The sequence below is a fragment of the Syngnathus scovelli genome, chromosome 18, assembly GCF_024217435.2.
Source record: "Syngnathus scovelli strain Florida chromosome 18, RoL_Ssco_1.2, whole genome shotgun sequence".
Classification (NCBI taxonomy): Eukaryota; Metazoa; Chordata; class Actinopteri; order Syngnathiformes; family Syngnathidae; genus Syngnathus; species Syngnathus scovelli.
In genome coordinates this window covers 3,029,748-3,054,376 of record NC_090864.1, presented here as the reverse complement: position 1 = coordinate 3,054,376, position 24,629 = coordinate 3,029,748, and the positions used below count along the sequence as shown (strand labels likewise).

Sequence of the window (24,629 nt, the reverse complement as noted above, 5' to 3'; positions counted from 1 at the left end):
GAGAAAATGCGATTTAAGCAATAAAATTAAAAATGCATCCAAAACCTAAACCAAACGTTGCAGGTGGTTATTTCTTTATATGCAGCAGTCAACGCGGCACTCTCTAGCTGCCAAGAGCACTTTTTACTATGCGCACCCAACCAGAGTGACGGGAGGAGCACATTTCAGAAAACGTGCTCAGCTCGTCGAGAAAATGCAATTTAAGCAATAAAATAAAAAATGCACCTAAAACCTAAACCAAACGTTGCAGGTGGATATTTCTTCATGCGCAGTGGTCAACGCGGCACTCTCTAGCTGCCAAGAGCACTTTTTACTATGCGCACCCAACCAGAGTGACGTGAGGAGCACATTTCAGAAAACGTGCTCGGCTCGTCGAGAAAATGCGATTTAAGCAATAACATTAAAAATGCACCTAAAACCTAAACCAAACGTTGCAGGTGGTTATTTCTTCATGCGCAGTGGTCAACGCGGCACTTTCTCGCTGCCAAGAGCACTTTTTACTATGCGCACCCATCCAGAGTGACGGGAGGAGCACATTCCAGAAAACGTGCTCAGCTCGTCGAGAAAATGCGATTTAAGCAATAAAATTAAAAATGCACCCAAAACCTAAACCAAACGTTGCAGATGGTCATTTCTTCATGCGCAGTGGTCAACGCGGCACTCTCTAGCTGCCAAGAGCACTTTTTACTATGCGCACCCAACCAGAGTGACGGGAGGAGCACATTTCAGAAAACGTGCTCATCTCGTCGAGAAAATGCGATTTAAGCAATAAAATTAAAAATGCACCCAAAACCTAAACCAAACGTTGCAGGTGGTTATTTCTTCATGCGCAGTGGTCAACGCGGCACTCTCTAGCTGCCAAGAGCACTTTTTACTATGCGCACCCAACCAGAGTGACGGGAGGAGCACATTTCAGAAAACGTGCTCAGCTCGTCGAGAAAATGCGATTTAAGCAATAAAATTAAAAATGCACCTAAAAACCTAAACCAAACGTTGCAGGTGGTTATTTCTTCATGCGCATTGGTCAACGCGGCACTCTCTAGCTGCCAAGAGCACTTTTTACTATGTGCACCCAACCAGAGTGACGGGAGGAGCACATTTCAGAAAACGTGCTCAGCTCGTCGAGAAAATGCGATTTAAGCAATAAAATTAAAAATGCACCCAAAACATTAAACCAAACGTTGCAGGTGGTTATTTCTTCATGCGCAGTGGTCAACGCGGCACTCTCTAGCTGCCAAGAGCATTTTTTACTATGCGCACCCAACCAGAGTGACGGGAGGAGCACATTTCAGAAAACGTGCTCAGCTCGTCGAGAAAATGCGATTTAAGCAATAAAATTAAAAATGCACCTAAAACCTAAACCAAACGTTGCAGGTGGTTATTTCTTCATGCGCAGTGGTCAACGCGGCACTCTCTAGCTGCCAAGAGCACTTTTTACTATGCGCACCCAACCAGAGTGACGGGAGGAGCACATTTCAGAAAACGTGCTCAGCTCGTCGAGAAAATGCGATTTAAGGAATAAAATCAAAAATGCACCCAAAACCTAAACCAAACGTTGCAGATGGTCATTTCTTCATGTGCAGTGGTCAACGCGGCACTCTCTAGCTGCCAAGAGCACTTTTTACTATGTGCACCCAACCAGAGTGACGGGAGGAGCGCATTTCAGAAAACGTGCTCAGCTCGTCGAAAAAATGTGATTTAAGCAATAAAATTAAAAATGCACCCAAAACCTAAACCAAACGTTGCAGGTGGTTATTTCTTCATGCGCAGTGGTCAACGCGGCACTCTCTAGCTGCCAAGAGCACTTTTTACTATGCGCACCCAACCAGAGTGACGGGAGGAGCACATTTCAGAAAACGTGCTCAGCTCGTCGAGAAAATGCGATTTAAGCAATAAAATTAAAAATGCACCTAAAACCTAAACCAAACGCTGCAGGTGGTCATTTCTTCATGCGCAGTGGTCAACGCGGCACTCTCTAGCTGCCAAGAGCACTTTTTACTATACACACCCAACCAGAGTGACGGGAGGAGCACATTCCAGAAAACGTGCTCAGCTCGTCGGGAAAATGCGATTTAAGCAATAACATTAAAAATGCACCCAAAACCTAAACCAAACGTTGCAGATGGTCATTTCTTCATGTGCAGTGGTCAACGCGGCACTCTCTCGCTGCCAAGAGCACTTTTTACTATGCACACCCAACCAGAGTGACGGGAGGAGCACATTCCAGAAAACGTGCTCAGCTCGTCGAGAAAATGCGATTTAAGCAATAAAATTAAAAATGCACCCAAAACCTAAACCAAACGTTGCAGATGGTCATTTCTTCATGCGCAGTGGTCAACGCGGCACTCTCTAGCTGCCAAGAGCACTTTTTACTATGCGCACCCAACCAGAGTGACGGGAGGAGCACATTTCAGAAAACGTGCTCAGCTCGTCGAGAAAATGCGATTTAAGCAATAAAATTAAAAATGCACCCAAAACCTAAACCAAACGTTGCAGATGGTCATTTCTTCATGCGCAGTGGTCAACGCGGCACTCTCTAGCTGCCAAGAGCACTTTTTACTATGCGCACCCAACCAGAGTGACGGGAGGAGCACATTTCAGAAAACGTGCTCAGCTCGTCGAGAAAATGCGATTTAAGCAATAAAATTAAAAATGGACCTAAAACCCAAACCAAACCTTGCAGGTGGTTATTTCTTCATGCGCATTGGTCAACGCGGCACTCTCTAGCTGCCAAGAGCACTTTTTACTATGCGCACCCAACCAGAGTGACGGGAGGAGCACATTTCAGAAAACGTGCTCAGCTCGTCCAGAAAATGCGATTTAAGCAATAAAATTAAAAATGCACCTAAAACCTAAACCAAACGTTGCAGATGGTCATTTCTTCATGCGCAGTGGTCAACGCGGCACTCTCTAGCTGCCAAGAGCACTTTTTACTATGCACACCCAACCAGAGTGACGGGAGGAGCACATTTCAGAAAACGTGCTCAGCTCGTCCAGACAATGCGATTTAAGCAATAAAATTAAAAATGCACCCAAAACCTAAACCAAACGTTGCAGGTGGTTATTTCTTCATGCGCAGTGGTCAACGCGGCACTCACTCTCTAGCTGCCAAGAGCACTTTTTACTATGCGCACCCAACCAGAGTGACGGGAGGAGCACATTTCAGAAAACGTGCTCAGCTCGTCGAGAAAATGCGATTTAAGCAATAAAATTAAAAATGCACCTAAAACCTAAACCAAACGTTGCAGGTGGTTATTTCTTCATGCGCAGTGGTCAACGCGGCACTCTCTAGCTGCCAAGAGCACTTTTTACTATGCGCACCCAACCAGAGTGACGGGAGGAGCGCATTTCAGGAAACGTGCTCAGCTCGTCGAGAAAATGCGATTTAAGCAATAAAATTAAAAATGCACCTAAAACCTAAACCAAAAGTTGCAAGTGGTTATTTCTTCATGCGCAGCAGTCAACGCGGCACTCTCTAGCTGCCAAGAGCACTTTTTACTATGCGCACCCAACCAGAGTGACGGGAGGAGCACATTTCAGAAAACGTGCTCAGCTCGTCGAGAAAATGCGATTTAAGCAATAAAATTAAAAATGCACCTAAAACCTAAACCAAACGCTGCAGATGGTCATTTCTTCATGCGCAGTTGTCAACGCGGCACTCTCTAGCTGCCAAGAGCACTTTTTACTATACACACCCAACCAGAGTGACGGGAAGAGCACATTCCAGAAAACGTGCTCAGCTCGTCGAGAAAATGCGATTTAAGCAATAAAATTAAAAATGCACCCAAAACCTAAACCAAACGTTGCAGATGGTCGTTTCTTTATGTGCAGTGGTCAACGCGGCACTCTCTAGCTGCCAAGAGCACTTTTTACTATGCACACCCAACCAGAGTGACGGGAGGAGCGCATTCCAGAAAACGTGCTCAGCTCGTCGAGAAAATGCGATTTAAGCAATAAAATTAAAAATGCACCCAAAACCTAAACCAAACGTTGCAGATGGTCATTTCTTTATGTGCAGTGGTGAACGCGGCACTCTCTAGCTGCCAAGAGCACTTTTTACTATGCCCACCCAATCAGAGTGACAGGAGGAGCACATTTCAGAAAACGTGCTCAGCTCGTTGAGAAAATGCGATTTAAGCAATACAATTAAAAATGCACCCAAAACCTAAACCAAACGTTGCAGGTGGTTATTTCTTCATGCGCAGTGGTCAACGCGGCACTCTCTAGCTGCCAAGAGCACTTTTTACTATGCGCACCCAACCAGAGTGACGGGAGGAGCGCATTTCAGAAAACGTGCTCAGCTCGACGAGAAAATGCGATTTAAGCAATAAAATTAAAAATGCACCTAAAACCTAAACCAAACGTTGCAGATGGTCATTTCTTCATGCGCAGTGGTCAACGCGGCACTCTCTAGCTGCCAAGAGCACTTTTTACTATGCGCACCCAACCAGAGTGACGGGAGGAGCACATTTCAGAAAACGTGCTCAGCTCGTCCAGACAATGCGATTTAAGCAATAAAATTAAAAATGCACCCAAAACCTAAACCAAACGTTGCAGGTGGTTATTTCTTCATGCGCAGTGGTCAACGCGGCACTCTCTAGCTGCCAAGAGCACTTTTTACTATGCGCACCCAACCAGAGTGACGGGAGGAGCACATTTCAGAAAACGTGCTCAGCTCGTCGAGAAAATGCAATTTAAGCAATAAAATTTAAAATGCACCTAAAACCTAAACCAAACGTTGCAGGTGGTTATTTCTTCATGCGCAGTGGTCAACGCGGCACTCTCTAGCTGCCAAGAGCACTTTTTACTATGCGCACCCAACCCGAGTGACGGGAGGAGCACATTCCAGAAAACGTGCTCAGCTCGTCGAGAAAATGCGATTTAAGCAATAAAATTAAAAATGCACCCAAAACCTAAACCAAACGTTGCAGATGGTCATTTCTTCATGTGCAGTGGTGAACGCGGCACTCTCTAGCTGCCAAGAGCACTTTTTACTATGCGCACCCAACCAGAGTGACAGGAGGAGCACATTTCAGAAAACGTGCTCAGCTCGTTGAGAAAATGCGATTTAAGCAATAAAATTAAAAATGCACCCAAAACCTAAACCAAACGTTGCACGTGGTTATTTCTTCATGCGCAGTGGTCAACGCGGCACTCTCTAGCTGCCAAGAGCACTTTTTACTATGCGCACCCAACCAGAGTGACTGGAGGAGCGCATTTCAGAAAACGTGCTCAGCTCGACGAGAAAATGCGATTTAAGCAATAAAATTAAAAATGCACCCAAAACCTAAACCAAACGTTGCAGGTGGTTATTTCTTCATGCGCAGTGGTCAACGCGGCACTCTCTAGCTGCCAAGAGCACTTTTTACGATGCACACCCAAGAGAGAGGTTTATAAGGCGGCAAGCTTTGATGTCTATTCATATGCAAATGAGTTAGGGGGTAATAAAATTTTATGACCTATTGATGTTAAGATTTATGGCTTTTTTTTTTTATTGGGGGTCATAAATCACCCTCTTTTGATTTGTGGCGGGGTTGGGGGCATCAAGATGGCGTCAGTCGTGACGGCGCCATCTTTGACTGTCGCCATTTTGGTTTGCTGGCGCCATTTTTAAGATGTGGATATGTATGGGCATGTATTTTTATGAATCAAGACAGGTGCAGCACCTGAGCTAGCTTTGCTAACAGCCCTCTGAGCTACCTTTGCAGAGCCTTTCTGTTGAGAAGAGGAAGGGAGGAGGGGGTTAGAGAGGCGTCATTACAGTCATTAGAGGTGGCAAAGTTGGCTTCAAGAGAGTCGCATATAATTTGAGAAACAATAGCTCAGCCAAAGTTATCTGAAAGCGGGAGACGCATGTAATTTGGTAAACATTGCTTTAGAGGATCAAGGGGGTTTTGGAGGATCAAGGGGGGTTTTGTTGAGAAAATCACACGGCTACAAGTCGCAAGGTGTTGGTGCATAATTTGACAAACAATAGTGGAGTCGGCATTACTGGGTCCAGGTGGAACCGTTTAACTTTGGAGGGAGACAGACGAAGGCGTCTGTTTTTTTATGAAGGCTGTATAAGTTTAAAACATATCCTGATTTAAAAAATGAAAAAAACAAACACGTGATACACAGAGGTGTGGTTTGAGAGAGGGGCTGGACTTGTTGTTCGTATATTTACGCGAGAGTATCGGGCTGATAGTTCATAGAAAAAAGAGCTAAAGCTGTGGTGTTAAACTGCAAACCTGAAGCTCAAATCATGATAGCAGAAACGCCGGTCAGTATTCATCTTTGCCGCAGAGGCCCTGATGGTTTGCTAGATGCCCCTAGGAAGAAACAGATGTATCTAAGACGTATGCAACAAAGGCCTACAGAAAAACTTGAGCGGAGCTGGTATCTAACACCAGAGACTCAATGGGGATTTAAATTTTTTTACGAGACTGGTGAGTTGTCTTTCTTTATGAGAAACCAAGAGAGCTCTGGATCAAGCAACAGCAACTATGTGCAGGCCCACGCATTTGGTACTCTGAACTCAAATGATTGGGGTGTTTTAAATCAACTCCTGCCAGAGGTTTTGACTGAATTTCACAATGAATACGGGTCAGAAGGTGAGCTGAATGCAACTTGGATTTCAAAAATCACAGCCGGCGGGAGATGTTTTTTCCGGCTGAAAGTTTCTCCTCAAACTGTTGATGGGGCAGAAGATGGAGAGGTAATGGATTTAATGTTTTTAAAACTTGAAGCATTCAGCAGCGAATGTGGGCTTTTCCAGACAATTTTGAATATACCGTTGACAGAATGGTATGGAACGATGCAAGCATATGGGGAGAGTATTACGGGGCTTTTTCTATCAAGCCGTGTCTGGACAAACGTCGTCGGAGTGAAACGTAAACTGGCTTTAGATTAACCCTTACTAAAAAATTAAGTTTAAACCCTGGCCCTCTTCAACACACAAGACTCTGTTCCTCCTCCTACCCCCCTCTTTTTCTCACCTGCTGTCACAGAAAAGGTGGAGTTATAGTCATTAGCATAACTATCTAAATTGTATAAGAGCGGGCTTGCAATCGTCTCTTTCACACACGCACGCACAAGAGAAAGAAGATGGCCCAAAAAATGCTTGCCAGAAGACTTTTACCACATTCTACACCTACGGGGATCACGTTCTGGTCAACCCCTGACAACTCGGATGCAGAGTCAGATGCTGCTGACGATGGGAACACAGCTTTCCTAGCGTCGCCAAGACCGACGCCAGTGGGGCCTGAGACATGGGCTGAAAGATTTGAGATTCTTCCGCTGCCGCCATCTGACCCGAACGAATGCATGTCACCGATTCGACTCGACGATCTGCAAACCGATTCTCTCTATGGAGCTTTGTCATCAACTTTCGACGTGTTTGAAACCCCTGAAACCTCGGGGCAGCAGCAGCAGCAGCAGGAGGAGCAGCATGAACCGTGGTCCACGTCACGAGCCATTGAATTGTTTGATGGCGCCTGCGCACGCTATCCTGAAAATGGTATGGATTTGCCAAGCTTGTCTGCTACCGACATTAGAGTCTTACTCAGAGAGGCAGAATCGCACCTGCCCGCTGATTTTGAGGAGGTTGACGACACGATGGTCCTTGAGTTTGGGGCCGTTCCTCCGAGGGCCCCGGCGCCTGCGAGAATCAACACGGAGGCTGACGACACGATCGTTGACACTCCGATGGTCCTTGAGTTTGGGGCCGTTCCTCCGATGACCTCGACACCTTTGAGAATCAACACACAGATGGACACGGAGGCTGACGACACGATCGTTGACACTCCGATGACCTCGACACCTTTGAGAATCAACACACAACAAGACGCAGAGTATAATATGACAATAGAGCCTCTTAAATGGTTGGTGATTGAAGACTACACACGCCTGAAGCTGATGCTGGTTCATCTTTTGTATGATGCCTTAATGAAACATGCTAAATCTAAGTGTGACGGATGTGCTCTTGATGATCTTAGCCAAATGCATCATACGTGCCTATATGTTGAGGATCGAAACTTTTATTTCTATGCGAATTATGAAGTAGTGACGGGTGAACTGTGCAATGCTGACTTCCTACACACGTTGTCGACAATGTTTTTCTATTTTAAAAGCTCTGCAACGCTTATAAACATCCGCAATTCTGTTTCTGCCATTCTACATGACCTAGCTCATGAAGGCAAGATCTTCACACGGCTCCGTGCGATAAAACAAGAAGCTGGTGATACTGTTCTGAATCGCAACGAAGTCACTCTATTATTTAGAACGTTTGGAAAAACACAATGGGAGGTTTTGTAAAAAAAATGTGGAATCAATTGATGACTTTCCTAACAGTACTTTTAGATTTAACAGGGGGGCAGCTAAAGAAGTTTAAAACTCTAATAGGGTCCAAAGTAACACCATCTATGTTATCTTCATTCATGCGTTATGTCAAACCTTAGGATTTATAGAAAAACTTTTTTTTTTACCATGTTTTACACTTGTTTGTGTTTATTAGTAATGTTTTTTAAGAAGTAGTTTGATTTTTTCTGTAATAAACTATTGTGACCGTTTCTCTATGTTTATTCAATGGTGAGAGATGTCTTCAGCTAAGAATCCTGATAGTTTTTGGGGGGAGAGGGGAAAAAAAAAAAAAAAAAAAAGCCAAATCGAGAGTCACGCCCACATAGAGGTAAGAAAAAAAATAAATAAATAAAGCCAAATCGAGAGCGAAGTCCGCCCAAAGCAACAGTGCGTTCGAACCTCTCATCTCGTGCGTTTACTAACCTCGACTTAATCCCCCGCTAAAAATTTGAAATAATGCCCTCTAAAAAGAGCCTCGTGATGGACGCGCTGGAAGACCTGTCCAAGGAAAACTTCAAAAAGTTTGTTAACGCTCTGGTGAGCCGCCGCGGTAACATAAAGCTGGCAGAAAACAAGCTGCAAGATAAGAACTTTATGGACGTAACCGAGATGCTGGTGGCCACTTTCACCGAGGATAAAGCTCCAGCCGTGGTCTCCGAATTGCTCATCTCCATTAAGTGCGTCGACGAGGCCGAAAAGCTCTGTAAACTCATGCGCTATGTCAAACCTTAGGATTTATAGAAAAACTTTTTTTTACCATGTTTTACACTTGTTTGTGTTTATTAGTAATGTTTTTTTAAGAAGTAGCTTGATTTTTTCTGTAATAAACTATTGTGACCGTAAAAGTGACTGTTTCTCTGTGTTTATTCAAAATCGCGAGATATCAGACCTGTTTGCTTTATTAACAGCGTCACAATCTGATATCCATCAGAATTTACTTAACAATGGGTAGCGACAGGTGTCTTCAGAGACTCTACTATAGCGCTAAAAATCCAGCGAGTTTTGGCGGCGAGAAGCGGCTGCACAGGGAGGCGATTAATAGCTGTAAAAACACTAACATAAGAAAAGTAAAAGCTTTTTTATCCGATCAGGATGCGTACACTTTACACAAACCAGCCAGAATAACTTTTCCTAGAAATAAAGTTTTTGTTCGAGGTCCTATGAGACAATTCCAAGCAGATTTGTGCGATATGCAATCACTAGCACGCTACAACGATGGATATAAATATTTACTAACCGCAATCGATATATTCTCGAAACGTGCATATGTACGTGTTTTGAAAACGAAAACGGGTACACAGGTCACCAAAGCATTTGAAGATATCCTGACAGTTAGCGGTTCACCATTACGCCTTCAAACAGATAAAGGGGTGGAGTTTTTTAACAAACATTTCCAGAAATTAATGAGAAAGCACAATATTACACATTTTTCCACCGCCTCGGACACCAAAGCGCAAACGATCGAAAGGTTCAACAAAACGTTAAAAACGCGGATGTGGAGGTATTTCACTGCTAAGAACACACAACGATACGTCGATGTAATTCAGGATTTTATTGTCAGTTATAACAACAGTTTTCACAGCAGTATAAAAATGACACCTAACGCTGTAAACGAAGAGAATAAGAATATCGTTTTCACTAACCTCTACTCAAGAAATCCTTTTCAACGGGGATGCAAGTTCCGGTTCGCACCGGGTGACACTGTGCGAATTTCCAAAATAAAAGGGAATTTTGAAAAAGGTTATTTACAAAGTTACACGGATGAAATTTTCAGAATAAGACAGCGTCTCCACCGCGTTCCTCCCGTCTATAAAATATCGGACTTGGATGGTATGCCCGTGCAAGGCAGCTTCTACAAAGAGGAATTACAAAAAGTAAAAATTAAAAAAAAAAAAAAAATTTCGCATACAGAAAATTCTTAAATCACGTACTGTGGCAGGTAAACGCGAGTCCCTCGTCCACTGGGTGGGCTGGCCAGCCAAATTCGACAGTTGGGTACCCACAAAGAGTATTAAAACCATCTGACGGTCTCTAAAACGGCCATTCTGTGGAAATTACAAGATGGGTGACCATCAGAGAGAATTCTACATCACATTAGCGTCAAATGCCAGTGTGCATCTTTTTAGCTCAAACACGCTCACAGAATTCAAAACCGAACTAGCTCAACATATCGATTTAAAAGGTTCGTGGGAGGTCGGTTTATGCGAGATTTCCTACATCAACACAATACCCACCATTCCTGAGAAAAAACGGAACTTTTACCTAAAACAACCTAAAAATCCGCCCCCTAGAGGTGATACGTTCCAAGACGACTCATCAGAAATTCGACATTTGCTCAAAACAAGGGGAGGTGTTTATCAAAATTATGACTCGTTAGCTTTGGACATTCAAACTCTATTAACTAAAGCGAGTAACAAAAAGATTGACGTCCAATTTGATCAGCACAAACAGAGGTTCATGTTCTCGGGCGAAGAAGGATTGAGAGTTATGTTCAAGAGCCCCCTGGCGTACATTGTTGGAATGACACCAGAGAATTGGTTGCCACTCAAACCGGAAGGCGTCAACGCACAACATCCTGCCGATATACGCGCCGGATCATATTTCATGTTCATCTACACCGACATTATACATCATCAGACAGTTGGTGACGCGTACGCCCCCATGTTACGAACTCTGCCTCTGGAAGGCGGATTCGGTGAAGTTGTAAACAAAACTTTTAATCCGGTTTACTATTTAGATGTGTGCAGAAGCCATATTGAAACCATTTCGGTTTACCTACGAACAGACCAGAACAACCCGATAGATTTCGAATACGGGAAGGTTATTCTCACTCTGCATTTTAGATCTAAATAATAATAAATTTAAAAAGAAATAATAATAAATTTAAAAAAAAAAAAAAAAAATGACGTCATCGTCAATGCATCCCGACTTGTATCGTTTTGTTGATTATTATGAAACACAAGTGGGGGGCTCTTTTCAGGGTTTTTCGGGAAGCCCGGTGCAGTACGGACGAGGGATTGGGTCTATTTTTGCAAAATTATTTCGTTTCGTGATGCCTATGTTTAAAAACGGGTTTAACTTGGCGAAGCCGCATCTTCAAGCAGCCGCTAAAAACATAGCAACGGATGTAGCGGGGCGCGTCATTCAAAGAATCCACCAGAAACAAGGCCCCGAGCAAGAAGGTTCCGGGCTTGCTGTATTGTCACGTGGGACGATCCATCCTGGGGGGCGGAGAAAAAGAAGCGTTAAAAGGAAAAGACGCTCCACCCGTCTCAGACCAGTTGTCAGGAAAAAGCGGAGAAGAAGCAAGACAGATATTTTCTCTTAAAAAATGGCCCTTCTACATTTTAAAAGTCAAGAGGCGACTATCAAGTCTGGATCTGTTTAGTGCGCCCCTGACGCAACTCTCCATAGAAGATAGCTCATATGTCGAATTCCAACCGTTAACAGCAATCGTGGACCAAGGCCCAATAGAATTTTATATACCCGGGGACGGCTCAAAATATTTAGATTTATCCGACACTTTACTACATCTCCGTGCAAAGGTGACGCGTAGGGATGGGACAAATATTCCACCGCAAGAACAAGTCGGCATCGTGAATTTTCCTATAAACACAATTTTTAGTCAATTAGATATTTCGTTGGGTGGACGGTTAATCTCACAATCTAGTGCCACGCACGCCTACAGATCCATCATCGAGCTGCTGTTAAACTTTTCAAACGATTCTTTGGAGTCACAATTCACAGCAGGAATGTTCGCAAAAGACTCTAGGGGGCGCATGGACTCCATTTCTTTCGAAGAGGGCGTGGCTAACGCTGGTTTTGTGCGGCGCGCACAACAGATTGCAGTCTCACGTGAATTTCACCTTATGGGACCGCTTCATGGAGATATTTTCTTTTCCGAACGCCATCTACTGAATAATGTGGATCTGCGTCTAAAGTTAACTAGAGCTTCTGATGATTTCTGTCTCATGAGCGCTCCAGACAGTGATTCGTGTCTCAAAATACTAGGAGCATCCCTGTTTGTGAAAAAAGTATCAATCTCACCGGCTGTGGCTATAGGTCACGCCGCCGCATTACAAAAAGGTAATGCTCTCTATCCCGTCAGCCGCGTGAACATGAAAACCTTCTCCATCCCGCAAAACTCTAGAATCTGCCAGCAGGATAATCTCTTCCTCGGACACATCCCCAAGCAAATTGTATTAGCTCTCGTAAACCACAACAGTTTTATGGGACGGAGAGATTTAAACCCGTTTAATTTTTTGCATTATAACATAGAGTATTTAGCTCTCAGCCACGAAGGTCGACAAATACCTGCCAAACCTTTTCAGCCCAATTTCGAAGCTGGACTATGTACACGTGAATTTCATAATTTATACACAGCAACGGGGCGTTTTCTAAAAGATTTACCTCTCTGTATAAACCAACAGGATTTTACTCAGGGCTATTCACTTTTTGTTTTCAATTTAAGTCAGGTGGATGACTCAGGCGCGTTAACGCCGATCAATAGCGGGGTGCTGAGACTCGATTTGCGCTTCAGAACCCCATTACCACATACAGCAACCCTCATTGTATACGCGGTTTATGATTCGCTTATAGAGATTAATGCTAAGAGGGAAGTATTGATGGACTATTATTAACGCTATGAACGGCCGTGAATTGGACATGATTATGACCCGGATGCAGAGAACCTTATTTGGAGGCGTTTTCGCATCGGATGAGCTAGGTGACGTCAGAGACACGCCTCCGAAACATTACATCGTCAATACGCATCCAAGACATTTACCCGGAGAGCACTGGCTCGCTTTGACTTTAGAATCGGACGGCTCGGCCACATTCTTTGATCCTTTTGGGCTACCACCGAACGGGTCGTACTACCCGGCGAGTATATACAGATTTTTGAAGAAGCATTCTAAACGGATCGACTATCAGAACGGGCAGTTGCAGCACGAGCTCACAGACACCTGCGGTCAACACTGTGTGTATTATTTAACCCAACGCGGATGGGGGCACACTTATCGTGAAGTGCTGACTCATTACAATTCCGACCCTCTCCATAACGACGCGATGGTTAGAGAGTTTGTCAAAAAATGCCGAAGACCAGACCGGATGTGCGGCGGGCAAACATCATGTTCGTTGCATAAATTTAAAAAATGTCATTGTCTGAAACCATGTTAATGTTTTATAAAATCTCTTTTATTCAATAAACATTGTTAAAGAGAGTTACAGAGTCATGCGTTTTTTTTTCCACTAACAACAATAGTGTCATCTAATAACTAACCCATTTTACTACCGGTGATGTCCTCTTTCTTTTTTTTTTATTCATCATGTTTACATCTTCTACATAAGAAACATCCCCATCTTCACCTGTAGCGTATTTTAAACGTTTAAAATCTGCGCGAGCCAAGGGGTTGGAGATGCTTGTTTCCGGCAAGTTTAACCGTGCTAGCGTTCGAAGAAATTCACTCCATCCTACCGGCTTCTCGTTGATTTTTTTCCCACTCGTACACAAATGTCTCAACAGATCGCTCATATGGGAGCCTTTGATAGTTTTTCCTCTAAAAACAAATTCACTTAACGGCGTCCAGCTTACATCTTCTGCCGATAGTCTTTTCAGCACATAGTTGGCATTGCGTCGGAAACGTGGACCTATGGCGTCCAGAATATCATCAGTTGCGCTCTCATCAGCGGTCTTTATTTCACCCCTCTCATTGTCTTCGTGGCGAATCGTAATAGGAATTTGCTCGGAGTCTTTTTGTTTGACCAACCCCAAGTAACGCTGCATTAAGGTCTGATAAATTTTGATCTTTTCATATTGATTTAAATTTTTATTATCCAAAACCTGTTTCATCTCTTCATCCAAAGAATGCTCTGCTGTATCACGGATGGTCGGCGCTGGTCGATTCAGCCTCTCGAGCTGATAAGGCGAAATCAGGAACATTTTCTGAGCCGTTTTCAAACTCATTTTATGCTTTGTTCATAAAGCCACTAATGACACTCCCGAGAACAGGTGCGAAAGCGGCCAGTAACGGCAAAATAAAACCACCTTTCTGAACTAACACAGCTCTTTTCTTCTTCAAAGTATTTTTCTTATCAGCCAAAAAGCGGATATTTTTCTTTTGCTTTTTAAGTCTCTTGTAAAGTTTTGATTTTAAGGGTACATGTCCTTTAAGAAGATTTAGAGCAATCTCACATAATGCTTTCACCAAACTACTGGGGCCTCTGAGTAGCAAATGCTTACGTTTGGCCGGCTTGGATGTAAACAGAGATTTGAGTAACGGTGCGTTTGTTTTTAAGAGCTTCGTCATCGTTTTATTGTTTTGGGTATATAAACGACAGGCCACTGGTTATGTAGTACACCTGTACGTAGTCTATATTGTTCTGGGCATGAAGGTGTCAAATCTACCAGTAAATACCCATGCGGCTCTCTTGTAGCATCTTCAAAGCATTCCAGGAAAAACTTCCGGTTGCTGGGAGAAATTTGATTCGCCAGGACACTCACCTGCAGTTTATCGTGGGGGTTTTTGAACAAAATCAAATAATTACTGTTCAAACTAATAGTCCGGCTAAATTTGCCCTGATGGAATACATTCCGCGTTAGCATTATAACGCTTAAATTTTTATGATGTCTATATTGGGTGAATATTCTAACCACTTCAGGGTTATCCGAAGCTTGGAAGATGACGTCATCCAGAATCAACAGATGGTGCTGCTGTGGCGGGAACAACTTCTCGTCGTCAAAAGATTCAGGCAGCTCCTTGATAAAAACAATGTCTTTATTCAGGTTTTTGAGCTCATCGTACATTGGCTGGTATGAAGTATAAACCCAGACAATATTATCAGGTTTTTTTCTCAGAACATGTTCAGGATTTTGCAATACATTTTTTACAAAGAAAGTCTTGCCACAACCCGAAGGCCCTGCTACTAGAGATGAAAAAGGGAGTTCTAATCTGGGGTCGAATTCAATCTGATTAAAAGCCATTTCCACACACAGACACACGTATGGATAGATAGAAATATCAGTAGCCAAACGGTTCAGTGGTGCCTCGCTCTAGCAGCCTTCTTTTATCGTACACCACACGAAGCCGCTTGGAAAATGACACGTTTCTGAGATGAAACCCTCTCTTATCGCGAACGATATTATGCTGGGGCGCGTAAAGCACATCTGAGGTCGCACCTGCTGTATCGAGGTAGCCTTGAACCAAACTGAGCATGCTGTCGAGATTGATGCTCTGACCGCTTTCGTGACTTTGTGTGATACCCTTTACCTTCATGACCGTCTGAGATGACCCTCGTGTTTTATAAGCGTATGTTTTGGGGCCGGCTGAGACAAATTCTAAAATGCTGTCGTTCGAAAGCTCATCTGTCAAATCACCCAGATAATCACCTAGCGGGAGAACACTTTCACCTGGCTTCACAGTGTACACGAGGCTGTCTGTATCTGTGTAAAGGACACGCCTCTGTAAAATTTCTAAATAGCTGTACATTTTTAGGCGTGCATAGGCTGTTGTGAAACACGCTGCAGCCACGTTTGATGTTTTTGAGGCGGGGATCTCGTTGTTTATGTTGATACAATACTGCACAATTGAGAGCTTCTCATTGATAAAATGGAAGAATTTCACATTGTACAGACCTGAAAACAAAAGTTCAAAAAAATCCTCTGATTTTGTCACAATTTTTGTGTTTGTCATGTTGTCACGTTGCGCGAGTTTTCCCCACAGATTGTTAAGACAGAGTTTTGACACTTGCCTTTTGCCAGGGTTTACAGCAATTTTGGAAGGATCGAGTTGGATACCCTGATGAATGGCATACCCTTCTATGTATCTTTCTCTGTCAGCCTGGTTGACCACGTGAGGCGGGTAACCTGAAGATTCTTGTTTACCTTTTAGAAATGTTCGCATGTAATCACGGAAAATTGTGTCGCTCGTTCTTGTGTAATGCCACACTTCTGTAATTTCCGCAACCGTGTACCCGAGATCGAGTGCCTTAACAAATTCAGGGGTTGTCCAAACACCTGTTAACGATCTTTGCTCATCACTATGTGTACAAGCCGTCTGCTGGTTGTTACACTCGGCACATGTGCGGCACAGTGTGAAGACGAGTTTACCTTTAGCTGTTTTGAACGGTAGAACGGGAAAATATAAACCACGGGGTGGGTTGACTGTGGCGCTGATGAAACCAAAATATGACCTAGGGTCTTTAAAATCACCGTGGATAATCGTTGGATGATCGATTGGGTATGTGGCTGTACTGTTGATGAAAGGATATAATGATGTCACATCAACATACAACACACGCTCGTCTGGCTCTGCCATGTATTTTAAAACAAATGCGTTTGTTCGGCCCCCAAAAAGAGCCTGCCTCGGTTTGAGCGGTGTAGGAAATTTGTTTTTTTTAAGGAATTCCTTCACCTCTATGTCCATCTTTTTCATTTGCAACCATTCATGCTCCCACATAATTACAAGGTACACATCCTGTCTAAGCTGTAGATCCTGAATTTTCTTTTGTGTTTTATCAAACCTCTCCTGAAAAGGGCGTTTGGTTGTCGGGCATATTTTAGAGAGGTCGAAGCATTCTGCGCAGCCGTGGTGATAACAACCAAAATACTCAAACACTATTTTTACGCCCCCGATTTCACAATAACCATCTACAAAGTAGTTGTCTATCCTAACTTCACCACCGTTCAACGCATGTCTAATTTGGATATTTTGGCTGTGCATGATCCATTGCATGTACTGAATAGAATCGTGCGAGAAAGCTTTGTACTGACGCATATAGTTGTCTGATGGTGTAATGGCTAGTGTTTGAGGAGTCAGAAAATTAGCTCGAAAAACTTTCATGCACGCCGACGCAATTGTTACCGCATTGAATGGATCTGTTCCGGTGGCCTCAAAAAACTCCCTCCTGAATTTTTCACACCCTTGCATTAACAGATCAACATCATTCTCACAGTAGGCTATTGCCTGTTTAGCAAAATCAAACACATTGCTAGCTTCTTTGGCATACCACTCGTCAAACTTTGATCGTTGGGAGGGTGACATTCGCTCGGTGCCGTAGTACGTGGGGTCAGGGTGAGACCCTACGTAGTTTAGATGCTCTAAAGAGCTGAATTTGTGTGGGAAGTAACCCTTTGATTTGTCTTCAAACCCCAGGGCCTTAGGCATTGCGCTTAGAGGCATCGTCAAGAATGAGAGAGAGTCTATGAATCGAGATTTTGTGTCTAAATCGACAAATGATAGAACTTTACTCCCTTGCATCAGAATGTCGAGTTTGAGACCTAATTCAAGCATTCTCCTTATCAGTATGTATGAATCAAAACCTCTCGCATTATGTGCAACAAACGTAGTTTGTTTAAACCGTGGCATTCGGAAAAATCTGAGAAATTCATCAACACAATCTGTGCCATACCAATGCTTCGCCAGTCCATTATTTGATTCGCAACAGATGAGAAAAGGTTTGTGTAAACCGTCTGAATCCACATAAGTTTCGAAATCGTAGTAGACTACATTTTTGCACGGTGGTTGTGGTTTGATGGGCTGAATGTAGCACATGTGAGGGTTCAACAATGCGTCATCTTGATTTATGATCTCATCACACACTGTGCATTTTTTAACGGGGCAACGATGTTTAGCACCGGTACCATCAGCTCTCACATAATATTGAAGACCACACTCCAAGCATTTTTTGTATGAAGTGCAGTTGCTCACACGATTCATTGATCGAGACTCTTTATGTTTGGTAAAGCATTCCTCATTACGACAAGATTTGTTACAGTCGGGGCAGATGACATGTTTAAACCGTCGCTGTTTACAGCATGGATCAAGACAAACGCCACAGTGTCCTTCACAATGGTGCTGTTGCCAATTCTCATGCCCTTTGTAACAATGCCTGCAAAAAAATGCGTGGCCGACAAAGGCCTCAATCGCTTTCACGCCGTAAAAATGGCCCTCAAGATTTAAGACAAATAAAGTGTCGTTATCTGTTTTGGGGTAACGCGTGTCGAAAAAGGTCATGGGGCGGCAGTCCTCTTTTCGATACATTACAGTTATTTTCCGTTTGAGGACTTTCTCAAATTTATGGACATCGCCCAGACTCATAGGTGTTTGACAATCCAATCCTACACTCTCATGTAAGAGTCGCGCTTGTCTTGTGGCCTGTTTTGTCGTGAGTGTGTCATTTAGCAGATAGGTTAGTGAGAGAGCGAAACACAAATTATTGTCTTTATTACGAGGTATGTGTAGGTGTCGTTTTTTCAACCTCAAAATCTCTCTGTTGGTTGTGTTCAACAGCCTGCGACGCATTCCACCACCACCACCACGCAATGGTGTGACTATTTGTACAATGAGCTCTAAGCCCTCATCAGCCAGAAGCTCTGTGTTTGATTGGGCTAAACGTTCAAGCAGGTTTGATACATTATCTCTGATAGAGTTTATATCACTAGTTTGCTGGTAGATGTGAGCTCTATCGTTACCAGCCGCGAGCTCTATCTGAATTACATCACCTGTTTGTGCCCTGCTAGCTACCTCTTGCACGACATCATCTATTTTATCTTCAATCTGGAGGTAGAAGGTTGCAAAATCATTATTGTTCTGTTGCGATGGTATATTTAACCGTCGCCTTACCTCTACATTATTGAAATGTGGCCTATTGATTACAATAGAACCGCCGTGTTGGTCAGCTAATACAGAACCGTTGTTAGATTGCTGGGGCGTGTGTTGAAATGCTGGTGTGTTGTTGTCAATAACGTCTATTTCGTGATCAATTATAACAGAGCAGTTGTTAGGCTGAAATATCGGCTGAACATCGTCAACAGCAAACGATGATGAATCGACAGTGTTAGCGGTCAACGGGTCAACCAGAGGCTGTGTATTTAGATTTTGGATCATGTTTAGCAACTGCACAGGAATGTCAGGACTGATACGCCCGTTGTTGCCATTAGCTTGGTTGTTTAATTCCGCTATCATGTTTAGCAATTGTGACGGGATTTGTGTCGGACTCTGTCGACCTTCATTCATACTTTGATTGTTCAATTCATCTATGACAGCCTGTAAATGAGTGAGAATAGCAGGACTGTCTGGTCTCTCCCCCTCTGACAAAGCCGCGGTCACATTGTTGAGCAAATCTGTTATTTGACTCGTAGACGTATTGTTAACGTTTGATAAATCTAGCTCTGGTGTGTCACTTCTTTGGCTTGGCCCGCTAAATGACGGTAAATCTATTTCAGAAATGTTTGCTAAGAAATCTGACTCCGTTGACGTAAGGTTTGGATGATCCATTATATTTTCTTTTACAAAACACAACAGAAACAACACAAACCTATTTTGATTCGGCTAAATCTGTAAGAGCACGTATAATCTTAAAACACTCTTGTAACCGTCTTTTGTAGACACAGTTACCACGACACTTTAGAGACCCCCTGCTGGTTGAGTGGTGCGTGTTGTAGAAGGGGTGCCCTCTCCTCCTCCCCCGCCTCTTCCTGTCTCTCGTGTCACGACGCTCACCTGGAAGTGGCTATAAAAAAAAAAAAAAAAAAACGGTTAAGCCTTTATATTATCAAAAATAGCAAGTCGAATGATAACATAGAAGGAAATGCTTCTAACTTTGTTTGTCGACTCTTGATGATGCTTCAAGCCCTCGTAAGTAGACAGAGCTTCAACTAGTTCTGAGTCCGTCGCTGATTCCGGCTGAACGGTGTGGGTTGAGATTGGATTGGTTTCAACAGTAGCACGTGACTCTGATACCTCCGGTCGCGCTGGCGCTGACGTTTCGACTGCTCCAATATGGCGGTCGGACGTTTCGACTGCTCCAATATGGCGGTCGGAGGCAGCTTGTGTCGGCCGATTGTTTTTTCTAGTGGCAGCGGCCAGGAGATCTGACGCATACAAAAAATAAAATCAGCAACTAATACCCTCTATATGAACTATCTTAGATGCGCGATTGACTCACCGTAGTCTGATTGTGTTAGGTAAACGTCGCTAAAATCGTCGTCAAAAGATGCGTGGACATCGGCAAAAACGATGTTGTCTGTAAACAATACATCTTGTTTTATAAAATAACCTATTATTATTATTTATCATTATTATTATTTGTTATTATTATTATTATTGTGAGAAATGTAGTAAAATGACTTACCTTTAACCATTCTCGAAAACAGCTTTTTGACGCGCTTCGACCCCCGTTGGTCCGAGCGATGGCTTGTCTTGTCTTGTCTTCTCCAAAATGATGCTCGTCCACACCAAACTTTAAATTCGGCGGGGATAAGACCACGCCTATGAGCTCACGTGTCGCACGAAATCGGATAACTTTGGCCGCTTGTTGATGACGCATCAAAGAGGTCTTTCTCATATCGTCGGACCCAGTATTGTTTGTCAAATTATGCACCAACACCTTGCGACTTGTAGCCGTGTGATTTTCTCAACAAAACCCCCCTTGATCCTCCAAAACCCCCTTGATCCTCTAAAGCAATGTTTACCAAATTACATGCGTCTCCCGCTTTCAGATAACTTTGGCTGAGCTATTGTTTCTCAAATTATATGCGACTCTCTTGAAGCCAACTTTGCCACCTCTAATGACTGTAATGACGCCTCTCTAACCCCCTCCTCCCTTCCTCTTCTCAACAGAAAGGCTCTGCAAAGGTAGCTCAGAGGGCTGTTAGCAAAGCTAGCTCAGGTGCTGCACCTGTCTTGATTCATAAAAATACATGCCCATACATATCCACATCTTAAAAATGGCGCCAGCAAACCAAAATGGCGACAGTCAAAGATGGCGCCGTCACGACTGACGCCATCTTGATGCCCCCAACCCCGCCACAAATCAAAAGAGGGTGATTTATGACCCCCAATAAAAAAAAAAAGCCATAAATCTTAACATCAATAGGTCATAAAATTGTATTACCCCCTAACTCATTTGCATATGAATAGACATCAAAGCTTGCCGCCTTATAAACCTCTCTCACCCAACCAGAGTGACGGGAGGAGCGCATTTCAGAAAACGTGCTCAGCTCGACGAGAAAATACGATTTAAGCAATAAAATTAAAAATGCACCCAAAACCTAAACCAAACGTTGCAGGTGGTTATTTCTTCATGCGCAGTGGTCAACGCGGCACTCTCTAGCTGCCAAGAGCACTTTTTACTATGCGCACCCAACCAGAGTGACGGGAGGAGCACATTTCAGAAAACGTGCTCAGCTCGTCGAGAAAATGCGATTTAAGCAATAAAATTAAAAATGCACCCAAAACCTAAACCAAACGTTGCAGGTGGTCATTTCTTCATGCGCAGTGGTCAACGCGGCACTCTCTAGCTGCCAAGAGCACTTTTTACTATGCGCACCCAACCAGAGTGACGGGAGGAGCACATTTCAGAAAACGTGCTCAGCTCGTCGAGAAAAATGCGATTTAAGCAATAAAATTAAAAATGCACCTAAAACCTAAACCAAACGTTGCAGGTGGTTATTTCTTCGTGCGCAGCAGTCAACGCGGCACTCTCTAGCTGCCAAGAGCACTTTTTACTATGCGCACCCAACCAGAGTGACGGGAGGAGCACATTTCAGAAAACGTGCTCAGCTCGTCGAGTAAATGCGATTTAAGCAATAAAATTAAAAATGCACCCAAAACCTAAACCAAACGTTGCAGGTGGTTATTTCTTCATGCGCAGTGGTCAACGCGGCACTCTCTAGTTGCCAAGAGCACTTTTTACTATGCGCACCCAACCAGAGTGACGGGAGGAGCACATTTCCTAAAACGTGCTCAGCTCGTCCAGAAAATGCGATTTAAGCAATACAATTAAAAATGCACCTAAAACCTAAACCAAACGTTGCAGGTGGTTATTTCTTCATGCGCAGTGGTCAACGCGGCACTCTCTAGCTGCCAAGAGCACTTTTTACTATGCGCACCCACCCAGAGTGACGGGAGGAGCACATTTCAGAAAACGTGCTCAGCTCGTCGAGAAAATGCGATTTAAGCAATAAAATAAAAAATGCACCTAAAACCTAAACCAAACGTTGCAGGTGGATATTTCTTCATGCGCAGTGGTCAACGCGGCACTCTCTAGCTGCCAAGAGCACTTTTTACTATGCGCACCCAACCAGAGTGACGTGAGGAGCACATTTCAGAAAACGTGCTCGGCTCGTCGAGAAAATGCGATTTAAGCAATAACATTAAAAATGCACCTAAAACCTAAACAAAACGTTGCAGATGGTTATTTCTTCATGCGCAGTGGTCAACGCAGCACTCTCTCGCTGCCAAGAGCACTTTTTACTATGCGCACCCATCCAGAGTGACGGGAGGAGCACATTCCAGAAAACGTGCTCAGCTCGTCGAGAAAATGCGATTTAAGCAATAAAATTAAAAATGCACCCAAAACCTAAACCAAACGTTGCAGATGGTCATTTCTTCATGCGCAGTGGTCAACGCGGCACTCTCTAGCTGCCAAGAGCACTTTTTACTATGCGCACCCAACCAGAGTGACGGGAGGAGCACATTTCAGAAAACGTGCTCAGCTCGTCGAGAAAATGAGATTTAAGCAATAAAATTAAAAATGCACCTAAAACCTAAACCAAACGTTGCAGGTGGTTATTTCTTCATATGCAGCAGTCAACGCGGCACTCTCTAGCTGCCAAGAGCACTTTTTACTATGCGCACCCAACCAGAGTGACGGGAGGAGCACATTTCAGAAAACGTGCTCAGCTCGTCGAGAAAATTAGATTTAAGCAATAAAATTAAAAATGCACCTAAAAACCTAAACCAAACGTTGCAGGTGGTTATTTCTTCATGCGCATTGGTCAACGCGGCACTCTCTAGCTGCCAAGAGCACTTTTTACTATGTGCACCCAACCAGAGTGACGGGAGGAGCACGTTTCAGAAAACGTGCTCAGCTCGTCGAGAAAATGCGATTTAAGCAATAAAATTAAAAATGCACCCAAAACATTAAACCAAACGTTGCAGGTGGTTATTTCTTCATGCGCAGTGGTCAACGCGGCACTCTCTAGCTGCCAAGAGCATTTTTTACTATGCGCACCCAACCAGAGTGACGGGAGGAGCACATTTCAGAAAACGTGCTCAGCTCGTCGAGAAAATGCGATTTAAGCAATAAAATTAAAAATGCACCTAAAACCTAAACCAAACGTTGCAGGTGGTTATTTCTTCATGCGCAGCAGTCAACGCGGCACTCTCTAGCTGCCAAGAGCACTTTTTACTATGCGCACCCAACCAGAGTGACGGGAGGAGCACATTTCAGAAAACGTGCTCAGCTCGTCGAGAAAATGCGATTTAAGCAATAAAATAAAAAATGCACCTAAAAGCTAAACAGAACGTTGCAGGTGGATATTTCTTCATGCGCAGTGGTCAACGCGGCACTCTCTAGCTGCCAAGAGCACTTTTTACTATGCGCACCCAACCAGAGTGACGTGAGGAGCACATTTCAGAAAACGTGCTCGGCTCGTCGAGAAAATGCGATTTAAGCAATAACATTAAAAATGCACCTAAAACCTAAACCAAACGTTGCAGGTGGTTATTTCTTCATGCGCAGTGGTCAACGCGGCACTCTCTCGCTGCCAAGAGCACTTTTTACTATGCGCACCCATCCAGAGTGACGGGAGGAGCACATTCCAGAAAACGTGCTCAGCTCGTCGAGAAAATGCGATTTAAGCAATAAAATTAAAAATGCACCCAAAACCTAAACCAAACGTTGCAGATGGTCATTTCTTCATGCGCAGTGGTCAACGCGGCACTCTCTAGCTGCCAAGAGCACTTTTTACTATGCGCACCCAACCAGAGTGACGGGAGGAGCACATTTCAGAAAACATGCTCATCTCGTCGAGAAAATGCGATTTAAGCAATAAAATTAAAAATGCACCCAAAACCTAAACCAAACGTTGCAGGTGGTTATTTCTTCATGCGCAGTGGTCAACGCGGCACTCTCTAGCTGCCAAGAGCACTTTTTACTATGCGCACCCAACCAGAGTGACGGGAGGAGCACATTTCAGAAAACGTGCTCAGCTCGTCGAGAAAATGCGATTTAAGCAATAAAATTAAAAATGCACCCACAACCTAAACCAAACGTTGCAGATGGTCATTTCTTCATGCGCAGTGGTCAACGCGGCACTCTCTAGCTGCCAAGAGCACTTTTTACTATGCGCACCCAACCAGAGTGACGGGAGGAGCACATTTCAGAAAACGTGCTCAGCTCGTCGAGAAAATGCGATTTAAGCAATAAAATTAATAATGCACCTAAAACCTAAACCAAACGTTGCAGGTAGTTATTTCTTCGTGCGCAGCAGTCAACGCGGCACT

General features: G+C 43.7%; 1 long non-coding RNA gene across 1 annotated transcript; it reads right to left on the bottom strand.

Annotated features, from left to right (window-relative positions):
• Window positions 1–15,098: 15,098 nt before the first annotated feature.
• On the bottom strand, window positions 15,099–21,163 carry LOC137839668 (uncharacterized). Its single transcript, XR_011085722.1, has 4 exons — window positions 20,473–21,163; window positions 20,287–20,364; window positions 19,941–20,212; window positions 15,099–19,851 (listed from the first exon to the last, which is right to left on the bottom strand). It is a non-coding gene; the product is annotated as an uncharacterized lncRNA (long non-coding RNA).
• Between the last annotated feature and the right edge of the window lie 3,466 nt (window positions 21,164–24,629).